A 12491-nucleotide genomic window follows, 5' to 3' on the forward strand; every position below is an offset into this window, starting at 1 on the left:
CAGTGGCCCCACCACCAGTCTGTTCCTTGCTGGGGCTGGTTCACTCTGGCAGGCCCCACTGCTCTTCTCTTTTACCCTGATGTACTGGGACCCTTCCCCAGGATCTTCCAAGTTGTCTTGGGTTAGAAAATTGTTTGACTCAGTCTTTTTGTGGTTTCTGCCACTCTAGAATTTATTTAGAGTAATTATTTAAAGGTATTTGGAGTGATTTGGGGCAGAGCTCAGTTGAGTCCTAGCCTTTACTCTGCCATCTTGGCTCTGATTTGATTTTGTGGGTCTCCCCACACTCTCACCGGAAGAACAAGCAGTCACACTGTTTCCCAGGACTCTTAATGTTTCCAATTCCATCGGTTTCACCTTTAACTGGTCCTTCACCCGTACTGGGTTCTGCTAACCCGCTCATTTCAAGAGGACCTTTTTGCCTTTGACTCCTCTGACATAAGATTCCCAGCTGGAAGTCTATGGGGATATAATGGTACTGGTGTGTACTGGCCCAAGGATGTGGGAACACAGGCTATTCTAACAGCCATGACATAAATCATTGCCAAGTAAACTGCCACCTGGACAGTCTCAGGAACTGGCATGCTGCCCTCAGAGATAAGATGCACCGGAGTCCTTGGGAGCTGGACATTCTGCCCCACAGACGAAGGACACTAGACAAAGCTGTGTTTTACCACCTCCCCCCTAATGTACCCTCTTATCCTGTAATGCAAGATGCTGCACATACCCCGCTTATACAGTCCCCCCCCAAATACCTCATTATTCTTTGTTCTACCCCAGAAGACCTAACAGTATATATGTAATAGCTAAGCAGTAATAAAATTGAGCTGGAGGCATAAAGGCAGTGGTGGCTTGACTCCTTTTTCTCAGCTCCCCTATGGGAGGGAGGTCATCACTGTAGGCTCCAAGGTGAAGTAAGCCACAACATGATTTATCATAAGTAAAGGTGAAGTCTCCTTCTGAAAGAACCTGCTCTGAACTAATAAGAATTGGGAAACAAATGAGCCTAGAATTCTCTCACATTCTGGCTAAAGGTGAAGAATTCTGGAATCAAAGAGGAAAGACTTCTACAAATGCTAGACTGAGCATTGGAGCACATTGACTCACCCAGCTAAGACTGGCTCATATTTGTGGAAAAGTACATTTCTGCTTTTTGGGAAAATATTTGATAACTATTGTCCTTGGTATGCCATTTGAGTAAAGTCTTTTGCTGAAGAACTCAATATATTGGATGATTATTAAGGGAAAGCACACCAGTGGGGACTTTTGAACTAGTGTTAAATAACCATATCCAGGGTTACTCCTATTGTAGTAACAATAGTGACAGCTCTGCTGTCAAATGGAAACTACCAATGCCAGTGCTAGAAGGGATCTTATACACAAATTTAATTCCATAAATAAAATCTAAGAGCATTACCTGGGATGCAAGCAAAGACTTCAGGTGCTTACCCTTTAAAAGAATAAAAGGTTAAATGACACAAAGACAAGAAATATGTGTCAGAAATGAAACTTGAGGTCAGGTCATCCCAAGTGGAATGACTCTTCATCTACTAGGCCAGGCTGCTCTCTTAATGTAGAGTTTATGACATAAAGAAAATAAAAAAGACATCAAGATTTAAGAAATTGTTTTTTACAATCACACTGATCATTTGGTGTCACACTTAAATAGAATTGAATCCTTGTGTCCTGCATATAAACTGATAAATTCACAAATTTACATTTTCCATTCTGCATCTTATTTTGCTAAACATTTTCTAATTATATAATAACCTGGCTTGTAGGTGGAAGGGGCACTTTACAGTCCCTCAATCTGATACCTTTAGCTGATTGATGACAATGATGTTTGTCCTTCATTTTTGAAGAAGACCATGACATTAGGGAGGTGATGCTATGACAAACACTTGAATTTGATATGAGTGAGGGGTTGCTGTGATAAGTCATCAGTCTCACTTTCTCCTCCAGAGCCATCTGGGTCCAATGGCCAGATATGAATCAGGACAACTGGAGATTGCCCTAGAGATAGATGTGAGGCCCAAGGTCACACAGCAAGTAAGTATCAAATATTTAAAGCAGGATTTGAACTCCTGTCCTCCTGACTCCAATGCCAGTATTCTATCCACTGCACCACCTTGCTGCCCCTGTAGCAGATTAAATGACCACTGAAAAATCCCTTCCTCTCTCAAATTCTGTGATTCAGTGATATCAACTGTATTTGTAGAATAAATAAATATTATCATTTACAAATGATCTGAATGAAAAATATTTTTAAAAAATGAATTACCTCTAACATTTTTACATAGACCTATGATTGAGCAACATTCCAATCTTTTACAAAAGGAATTTCTCAATATCTAATTTTAATTAAATTTAATTTAATCAATATATCTCTCAATCTCTAATAACTATATTAGGGAATGTAGCCAAGATGGCAGAGTAAAGGCAGGGACTCATCTGAGCTCTCCCCCAAAACCCCTCCAATTAACTCTATTAGTGATTCTCCTTTCTAATTTGATTTTATGAAATTTCTATAATATGTATAGTTTATGTGTACTTGATTAAAGAATTGCTATAGGGCGGCTAGGTGGTGCAGTGTATAAAGCACCAGCCCTGGAGTCAGGAGTATCTGGGTTCAAATCCGGTCTCAGACAGTTAATAATTACCTAGCCGTGTGGCCTTGGGCAAGCCACTTAACCCCATTGCCTTGCAAAAAAAAAAAAAAAGAATTACTATGTGGGAAAGATAAACAACCCATGGGACAACAGTCTAGTCAATCCATTGAATTTCTCTCCTGCATTTTCACTTATCACAATGATCAGTAGGGTTAAAGTTTTATTCCTATACTAAATTCCTATACTAAATAAAAGTTTAATCAATCAAAGATCATTCATTCTTCCAGTTTGGAAGTTCCGAGAGAATGCATTGTAAATACACAAAGGCAAAAAAGGAAATATGGTTATCTGATTTTCTGAGTTTTTAAAAAATTTTCTTTGCTTGAAACTGCTTAATCCTTAAAAAACTTTGCTTGAAACTTTAATCCCTAAAAAAACACAAAACATTTAATTAGCATTCTTGACTTCTTTGATGATTCCTTTTGTAGCTCATTCTCTTTTCTCATTAATATCTTCATGAGACCTTATTGCTTTTGTTCCCCTTGTCCAGCCTTTGCTGTCCAGCCAGCTTTCCCCCACAGTTTTTGTTCTCTTGAAATTAGATCTGAAGGATCTGAGCTAAGGAAGTGAGAAAGGAGGGGTGGCTAGGTGGTGCAGTGGATAAAGCACCAGCCCTGGAGTCAGGAGTACCTGGGTTCAAATTCTGTCTCAGACACTTAATAATTACCTAGCTGTGTGACCTTGGGCAAGTCACTTAACTCCATTTGCCTTGCAAAAACCTAAAAAAAAGTATAAGGAAGTGAGAAAGGTACATTGCATGGAATGGTATCACTGGACCATTTACCTTGAAGTCATCCTACAATAAATAATTCCTTTCATTTCATTATCTATTTCTTTTTATTCAGATTCTATTTCTTTATCCTTTAATTGTAATTGAATTATTTCCTACCATTCTCTTCATCATCTATCATAATCAAAGTCATTTCAAAACTTTTATGTTTCTTATTCTCAGCTTTTTCTTCTGGAGAACGTGTGGATTTCTCTCTTCCCCTCCTCCCCATTTTGTAACTATTTCTGCAACTTCATCAGCAAAGTATGAATAATAGAATTTATTGTTAGAAAGAGCTTCAGGGGCGGCTAGGTGGCCGCAGTGGATAAAGTACTGGCACTGGAGTCAGGAGTATCTGGGTTCAAATCTGCTCTCAGACACTTAATAATTACCTAGCCTTGGGCAAGCCACTTAACCCCATTTGCCTTAAAAAAAAAAAAAAAACCCTAAAAAAAAGAGGTTCATCTTTTCTCCTTCACTTAAAACCATTCCCAATTTGTTTTGCATGCCTTCTCAATGAGTAAAAGAGGGAAAGGACAGAGAAGAGAATTAAGACCTGAAAAGAAAATTAAAAAATAAATAAAAATTATTCCCAAGGAATCACAATTGATTCTTTCAAAAAAAATTTTAGGGGGAGAAAGTTGTTGGGGGTAGAATTATCTTTTCAGCAATGTCTTTGAGACCTAGAATTCTTTTAATTTTCATTTTTTTCTTTGCATTTTTTTTTAAATAACTGAGGGACTTGCCTATACTTGGCTGTTCATTCCCTATATCCTGGATTTTTTAAAATATTAAGCCTGGGGAGGCTAGGTGGCGGAGTGGATAAAGCACCAGCCTTGGAGTCAGGAGTACCTGGGTTCAAATCCGGTCTCAGACACTTAATAATTACCTAGCTGTGTGGCCTTGGGCAAGCCACTTAACCCCATTTGCCTTGCAAAAAAAAAAAAAATTAAGTCCCACTCCACTTATTCCAATATCACCTTGTTGCTTTTCTTCTGTCTCTATCATCAGAAGTCAAAGAAGTATTGAAGTCATGTCAGGTTTGAGGATAGCTGTACATACTATCTTGCAGTAAAACCTATGGGTCTGGCACTGGGTTCCTGGGCCTGGGAGGCTACCAGGTTGCCAAAGGAAGGGTAATCTGATCCAGGTATCAAATAGAGCAGGCCAAAGCTTCTACTCCAATAATAATAGGATCAGGCTAAGGATGTGCTGGCAAATGTTTAACAACCATCTTAGAAGTAGGGGTAGAAATATGTATGCAAGACATACTTTAGTTTTTTGGAGCAGATTATACTTCAATTTGCATACAGAGTTCATCATTTCTCTCTCTGGAGGTAGACTTTTTTTTTCCATCATGAGTCCTTTGGAATTGTCTTGGATCACTATATTTATTGATCAGGGTAGTCAAGACTCACAGTTGATCATTATTATAACACTGCAGTTACTGTAAACAATAATATCCTAGTTCTTCTCACTTCACTTTGTATCAGTCCATGTCTTTTTTCATTTAAAAACTTTTTTCACTCATTTTTGTAAGATTGTGAGTTCCAGATCTTTCAGAGAAACTTACTGTAAAAACTTTTGACATTAATTTCATCATCTATGGTTCCTTTTAGCAAAATGTAGTTCCCTGATTATCTCTTTTAATTAGATATATTTTTGCTTTTGCTTTGTCTTGAAGTAGAAATTCACATAAATAAATATCTAAGGCTGAATTTGAACATGTCTATACTGACCTTAGGTCTCATTCTCTATGTCTTGAGCTACTTAGACACCTACCAAGGGAAAGAGTATATAGAAATAGGAGAAAAGAAAGCCCAAGAAGTAAGCCTGGGGTATATCCAACCATAAGGAGCAGAAGGAAGAAGATGAACCAGGAATGGAACCTAGGAGATAGGTATGGGGAGAAGTAATAATAAATAGTTTCATTGAGGACAAGGGAAGGGTTAAGAGAATGAAGGATGGGGCTGTTAGGTGGTGCAGTGGATAGAGAATCAGCCCTGAAGTCAGGAGGACCTGAGTTCAAACCCAACCTCAGATAGTTGATACTTACTATCTCTGTGACGTTGGGCAAGTCTCTTAACTCTATTACCTTGCTAAAAACAACAGCAAAAAGAGAATAGAGGAGAAGGCAGTATGATATTGCAGAAAGAATATTATCCTTGGGTCAGAGGCCCTGAGTTCAAGTTCTACCTCTAATACTTACTACTATAAGACCTTATGTAAAACACAACCTCCCTAGACTTCAGTTCCTCATAAGGAAAATGAAAAGATTTCCATTAACCCTTCCAACTCTAAATCTTTGAACCTAGATGATCACTAGCATTGAATATTGCAGAATGGTCTAGATGGATGTTGCTATTGTTCAGATTCAATTTGAGGTTTTCTTAGCAAAGATACCGGAGTAGTTTGCTATTTTCTTCTCCAGCTCATCTTACAGATGAAGAAACTGAGACAAGGAGGATAAAGTGACATGCCCCAGGTCCCATAGTCCATGAGTGTTTGAGGCTAGATTGAACTCGGGTTTTACTGACTCCAGGCCCAGTATTGCTATCCACTTCACCACCTAGCTTCCTCTGGGGGAATGAGGCCTGAATAAGGCCATAAGATTTAGCAATTAAGAGGTTATTGTTGACCTTTGACAGCAAAGTAAAGAGTAAATATGTAGTAGTAAGGAAAAGGCAAATGTCTATTCTTTCTAGGAGTTTATCAGTGAAGGAGAGAGATAGGGACAGAGACTGAGACTGAGAGAAAGAAGATAACAGCTTGAGGCACTAAGAGGGTCAAAAGAGTTGTGAGGCCCTAGTCAACACAAGATAAAGTAGACACATTGGTGATTCAGTTATATAACTTCTCTGGCTTCATTCAGCAGTGCTAAAATTGAATCCAGTGGGGGGGGTGACTCAGTGTTATGAATTGGCAATATTAATATTATTAATAATTAATAATATTAATGTTATTACCATATAATATATGAATAATAATAGCACATATTTGTTTTTGCAAGGTACTTCACAAATACTTTCTGATTTTATCCTTCAACAACCCTGAGAAGTAGGTGCTTTTATTACCCCTATTTTACAAATGAGGAAACTGAGGCTGAGATTAAGTGACTTGACTAGAGATGAACCTCTATCTAGTAAAACCAGATTTAGTCAGGTCTTCCCAGGATCAGGTCTAGTCCTCTAGCCATAACACTATCTAGAGGCTTGCCTTTCATCCTAGTGAAAGATGGAGACAGAAGTCAAGGACAATGATTTTTTGAACTAGTTAATCCCAGAGTCAAGGTTGTGAAAGGAAGAAAATTAAACCAGAACTGGAGTGACAGACTAGGAAAACAAAGGGGGATTAAGGGAGCAAGAGGGTGAAGAGCAGATTTAGCAAGAATGAGGAAGAAGTGGAAGGAAAAGAAACTATTACCAGGTTTACAAGACTAGGACCATGCTGAGACCAGAACAAAGCTCAAGTAGCTAGTAGACTAAAATCTCACATCTAACCTTTCATAGAGGAACAAATAAGTAGGTGAATACCTGATTGGATAAACAAACATTAATGATTGGATTAAATAAATGAATAAATTGATAGAGCAATGAATAAACAAAAACAAGGAAATAAATAGAAAGATAAACAAATGAATGAATAAACAAACAAGCTAAGCTTGTTGACTTGTCTTTATCTCAAGGCAACTCCAGAATCACTTTTAGGATCAGAGTCTCTAACAATTGATTCTCACATTAATGATCCAGCCTAGAACCGAAGTTACAGCCAGGACTTTGTTCATAGAAAAAAACAACTAATATCAGTTCATCTCCTTTCCCAGTACTTGAAAGAAGACACTCTACCATTTGAAGGACTCCAGAGGGTGTGGACCCTCTTACATCCCCTATGACTAGGAAACTCTCCCTTTTTATTCTTCCAATTTCTGCCTAATCAGAAAACTATATTTCTCTCTCTTCCCATCAGTACCTGTTCTTTAATATTAAAGGGATCTAAATTTCAGATTTCCTCTAAGGATCAAGCAAATTTTGTGTCAATTGATGGCTTCGTTCTTCAATATTCATTGATCCCTTTCAGGCCTGCTCTTCCTGTTTCCTAATTGGGCAACTACTTCCATTATACTCTCTGAAATTTCTGTCTCATCATTATCAGATTTCCTTTCACCTCAGACCTCTTCCTCTCCTACTCCTTCCATATTCCTGAAAGTCAAATTTAAGAAGACCTGGCTCTCCATAAGGTTACTGCATCCTTAAGCATTCTTTCCAGTACTGGTTGAAGTTTTTCACATGACCTTATTGACTTACTGGTACAGTAAATGGGGTCAAAATCTTCTTGCTCCCTATTGCCATTTCCAGACTAGCCATCACATAACAAACTATTCTCCTCTAAGGCTCGCTCGCACTCTCTCTCTCTCTCTCTCCCTCCATATATATGTATACATATATATATACATAAATATTTTGTATTATACATATACATAAACTATTTTGTATTCATACACACACATAGATATAGATATCCCAATACAGATCCTGATGGCAATTATTTACTAACCCATAGGTTATTCTTCCTTTTCCTTTTCTCTTTTCTTTTTTTTTTTTTGCAAGGCAATGGTCACACAGCTAGATAAGTATTATATGCCTGAGGCTGAATTTGAACCCAGTTCCTCCTGACTCCAGACTGGTGCTCTATCCACTGTGCCACCCAACTGCCCCTTATACTTCCTTTTTTTCAAGGAGCCCTGTACCTTAGTCATCTTCTCCACCCCAACTCTTAACCTTTGAATAAGAGATTTCAACATAGGTGCTGATGTTCCCTCAAAATCTCTATTCCTCAGTCTCTTCATCTCACATAATCTACTTCCTTTTCTCTAACTCAGCCATACCACAAGCATGGTCATGTATTTCATGTGTTCCACTTTAATGATTAAGAAGTGTGAATTTTTTTTATCTAGAAATCTTGGGAATGCTTCCTTGGCTTCCTTCTATTCCCAACTGAATCTTCCTTTATCTTAATTCTAATATTTTCTTTTTGTTTATTATTTCCTATTTATCCTGTATATAGCTTATTTGTACATTTGTTGTTGTTGTTGTTGCTGCTATTTCTTCCTTTAGATTGTGAGTTCTTTGACTGTAGAAACTGTCTTTTTTTTTGTCTTTTTGTATCCCCAATATTTAGCACAAAGCCTGGATCATGTCGGGTCTTAATCAGCATTTATTGACTGACTGACAGCTCCTATCATTCCATTTCTCTCTAAACCTATTTCTCATCCTCCTTATGTAATTTCAGTTTCCCCATCCTTCTGTATCTCAGTATTCTTCCAGACTATCATCTCTGCTCTGACCTCACTTTCCTCTTGCAACTCTTTTCTTTCTCTCTCATTTTCCTTTCCTTTCCTCTCTTTCTCTCCATCTTTATTTCTTCTGTCAATAGGCAACCCACGTTATGAACCTCATGTGAAAACCAGGTTTATTACAAGAAAAAAAGATTTACAGATCTCACAGAAGTTTGTATATTTATGACAACATAACAAAAGGAGGAGGAGAAAACAAGAGGCATGGGAGAGGAAAGACCCTCCCAAAGAGGGGGAACAAAGCAATGGAAAAAGTTGCATTCTCTTCCCTTGGGAACCACTATGAAGATAGAAGGATCAGCTTATCTGTAAAGGGCCCCAGATGCACAAGCATTAGTCTGTCTGGCACATATTGCCTGGCACCTATCTTGCCTCCCAAGGACTCATAGGGAGTCCAGTTCCACTGCTTATAGAAAATAGGGCAATTCAAGAAGACACATTCAAGGGATTTCTTAATAGCCCTTAATACTTTTTTCCTTCTTTCTTTTCCCTTCTCTTTTTTTTCCCTTTCTCTTAGCTTGCTTTGTATATATTTGTTTGCATGTTGTTTCCCCCATTAGATTGTAAGCTCCTTGAGGTAGGAATTGTGCTTAATAAATGTTTACTGATTGCTTTCTTAGTCTTTTTTTCCCGTCTCCCTTCTTTTCTTTCTTTTTAAAAAGTAGCTTTTATTCATCTTTTGTCTTTATATCATATTTCTCATTTCCGTCTAGCCTGAACCCTCTCTTTTGACAAAGACAATAAAGTAACAACACCTGATGCACTTTTGTTTTCAGTTGAGTGAGTTGGTGAGTCAGTAGGCAGATGTCTCCTACTCTTACTTCCTCCCCAGCACCATTTTCTTTCTTTCTTTTTTTTTTTTTAGGTTTTTGCAAGGCAAATGGGGTTAAGTGGCTTGCCCAAGGCCACACAGCTAGGTAATTATTAAGTTTCTGAGACTGGATTTGAACCCAGGTACTCCTGACTCCAGGGCCGGTGCTCTATTCACTGCACCACCTAACTGCCCCTGCCTAGTGCTTTATCCAAAACGCCACCTCGCCCCCCCCCCCCATTTTCTGATAGCTGAGTTACTCCTTCATTTGAAGATCCCACCTTCTCCCTAGTCAGCACTTTGGCACTGACCCTCTAGAAGGGTTTTCCTTTCAAATCAGACTGCAGAAATGGCAGCCAATCAATTGCCCAGGCACTGCTGTGACTCATTTGCTTAGAGAAAACCCAGTAAATATATTCTCTTTGTCCTGAGAAGTTAAAAACTGAATTACTAGTTCTTCTTTTCAGTTCCCAATCCCTAGTCAAGAATCTCAGTCTGACAAAAATATTGTTATTTGAAATGTCTCTCTTCCACCTGCTATTAGCATTCATTGCGGGGGAAAACACCACAGAATCTGTTCACTTTTTAACAATTTCTCTTATATTTTTCCTTCCTGTTTCATGGTTTTCTTTCTTTCCCCTTAGCCCTAATTCCTCTTACACAAAATGACTAATATTTAAATATGTCAAACACAAATGTACATGTACAACTTTTACCAGACTGCTGCCAAGAGGAAGGGGGAGGGAAGGGAAGGTGGTAGAAAAATGTGTAACTTATAAATTTGCAAATGGATGAATGTAACTACCATATCATGTAATTGGAAAAATAAAATAAATATCAATTTTAAAATAGCTCTCTTCTGAGAAGTTCCCAAACCCAGGATCATAGACTTAGAACTGGAAGGAAATTTAGAGTTCATCTCATCCAACTCCATCATTTTACAAACAAGGAAACCAGTCATGGAAATGACTTGACCAGGGAAACATAGTTAATAACATCTGTGTCAATATTTGAACTAGGGTTTCCCTAACACCAAGTTGAGATCCCTATTCACTACTCCATTCTGCCTCTTCTCAACTGACTCCCTTCAATGTTATCTTATAAAAGCACATCCAGTTTAGCAATGTGGCAGTTGCTCACCTAAGAAAACAAAGTTAACTTTTAAACACACACACAAAAGGTAAACTTTGAAGTTGTAAGGATTATGTCTCCCATTTTCTTAGTTGGATGGAAGGAGAGAATGAAGTCACCTGATACAAGATTTGCCCCTGGGTGACTCATGCATAATTTGACCACCTTGCCTGGCTTTTGGAGCTAGCAGCCTCCTATATACCCCTCTGTATTCTGCCTCTACAGGTCCCACAGCTATTCATTTCTTTCATTAAGTCTCAAAGTGGGAAGGTAGGCCTATGAGTCAAAGTTACTCCATCCCAGCTAGCCTCACTAGTCTAAAAATCAGGGATAGAACTATATATAAAATATTCTGCCTTAGTAGTTACTACACTCTTTGCCATGAGGAAGAAGGCAAGATTTGTTTTATATATGTTGAAGAACTGTTACTCAGTGTTTAACTTCCTTTTAGTGATTTTTTTTTAAATCCCTCCAAACTGGCCTTGTTCTTGGTCTTCTTAGGTGATGTCCCAGCTCTCATCTCTTTGATCTAAAGACAGGTTGTTCTCCCTGCCTGGGATGCATATCCTCCTCACCCACACCTCATAGAATCCTTTAATTCCTTTGAAACTCTACTCAAGTAATATTCTACATGAAGCCTATCATGATTCCTTCTCCCAGGTGCAGGCACTCTTTTGTCTCTTATTTATCTTTTATTGGTTTTGTATATATATATTATCTTCCCTTAGTACAAGCCATGCTCCTTGAAAGAAGGTACCTGTCTTATCTTTGTAGCCCCACTGATAATCGCAGTGCCCTTAAGGATTGCTTGTTGATTGATTGATTAATGAATCTTTTCCTGATTCCTTGGGTTTGTTAATGCCTTTCTCCTCAAATTATTTCCTATTTATTTTGTATGGGGGTGGGGGGGTGGGAAGTGTGTGGAATAAAAATCCACTTTAAAAATATAAGAGACTCCTCTGAGGAAAAAAAAAAGTTTCTTTTGGCTTTTCTTGAGAAAAAGGCATACCCCAAGTTTCACAAAGGTAGTGAAGATCAAGGAGCTGCCCCAAATAGACAGTCAAGCAAGATTCCATGGCCTAACTCCATTCCTCCTCCTCCCTATGTTCCTCTCTGTCCACTTATTGGTTAGTCTTCAGCTACATTCTACTTGCAGATTTCACAGCAGAATGTTAACTTGTCTTAGGACACAAGGTTGGGGTGGCTAGATAGCGTAAGTGGATAAAGCACTGGACCTGGAGTCAGGAGTACCTGGGTTCAAATCTGGTCTCAGACACTTAATAATTACCTAGCTATGTGGCCTTGGGCAAGCCACTTAACCCAGTTTGCCTTGCAAAAAAATAAAAACTAAAAAAAAAAAACTAGAACACAAGGTCTAGGAACTTATCACCCAACAAGAGGAGGCTTAGGAGCTTCTTGCGAATGCAAGGTTTTTCTTATGGGAAAAAGTTTACTATCCTAAGTAGTCAGTAAAAGTAGTCTTCTCAAAAGTTAGGTGAGTCACCTGTTTGGAGTACAAGGGGCTTTCTTCTAGAAATAGTTTAAGAATAATAGTTTGCTCTTTCTTTAATATTTCTTAACCCTGAGAGGACTTCACTGGGAAAATTAACCCTGAAATGGTTTTATTGGGAATATTCCAGTCACAAACCGTGCCTGCCCCTGGACAAACCCTCTCTAGCCTCACCAGGCTCTTCTGGTGGTCTGAGGAAGCTTGTGGGCTCCTTTCCCATTCACCCAGCCAGGAAACCTCGGCTCCTC

The sequence above is a fragment of the Macrotis lagotis genome, chromosome 5, assembly GCF_037893015.1.
Source record: "Macrotis lagotis isolate mMagLag1 chromosome 5, bilby.v1.9.chrom.fasta, whole genome shotgun sequence".
NCBI lineage: Eukaryota > Metazoa > Chordata > Mammalia > Peramelemorphia > Peramelidae > Macrotis > Macrotis lagotis.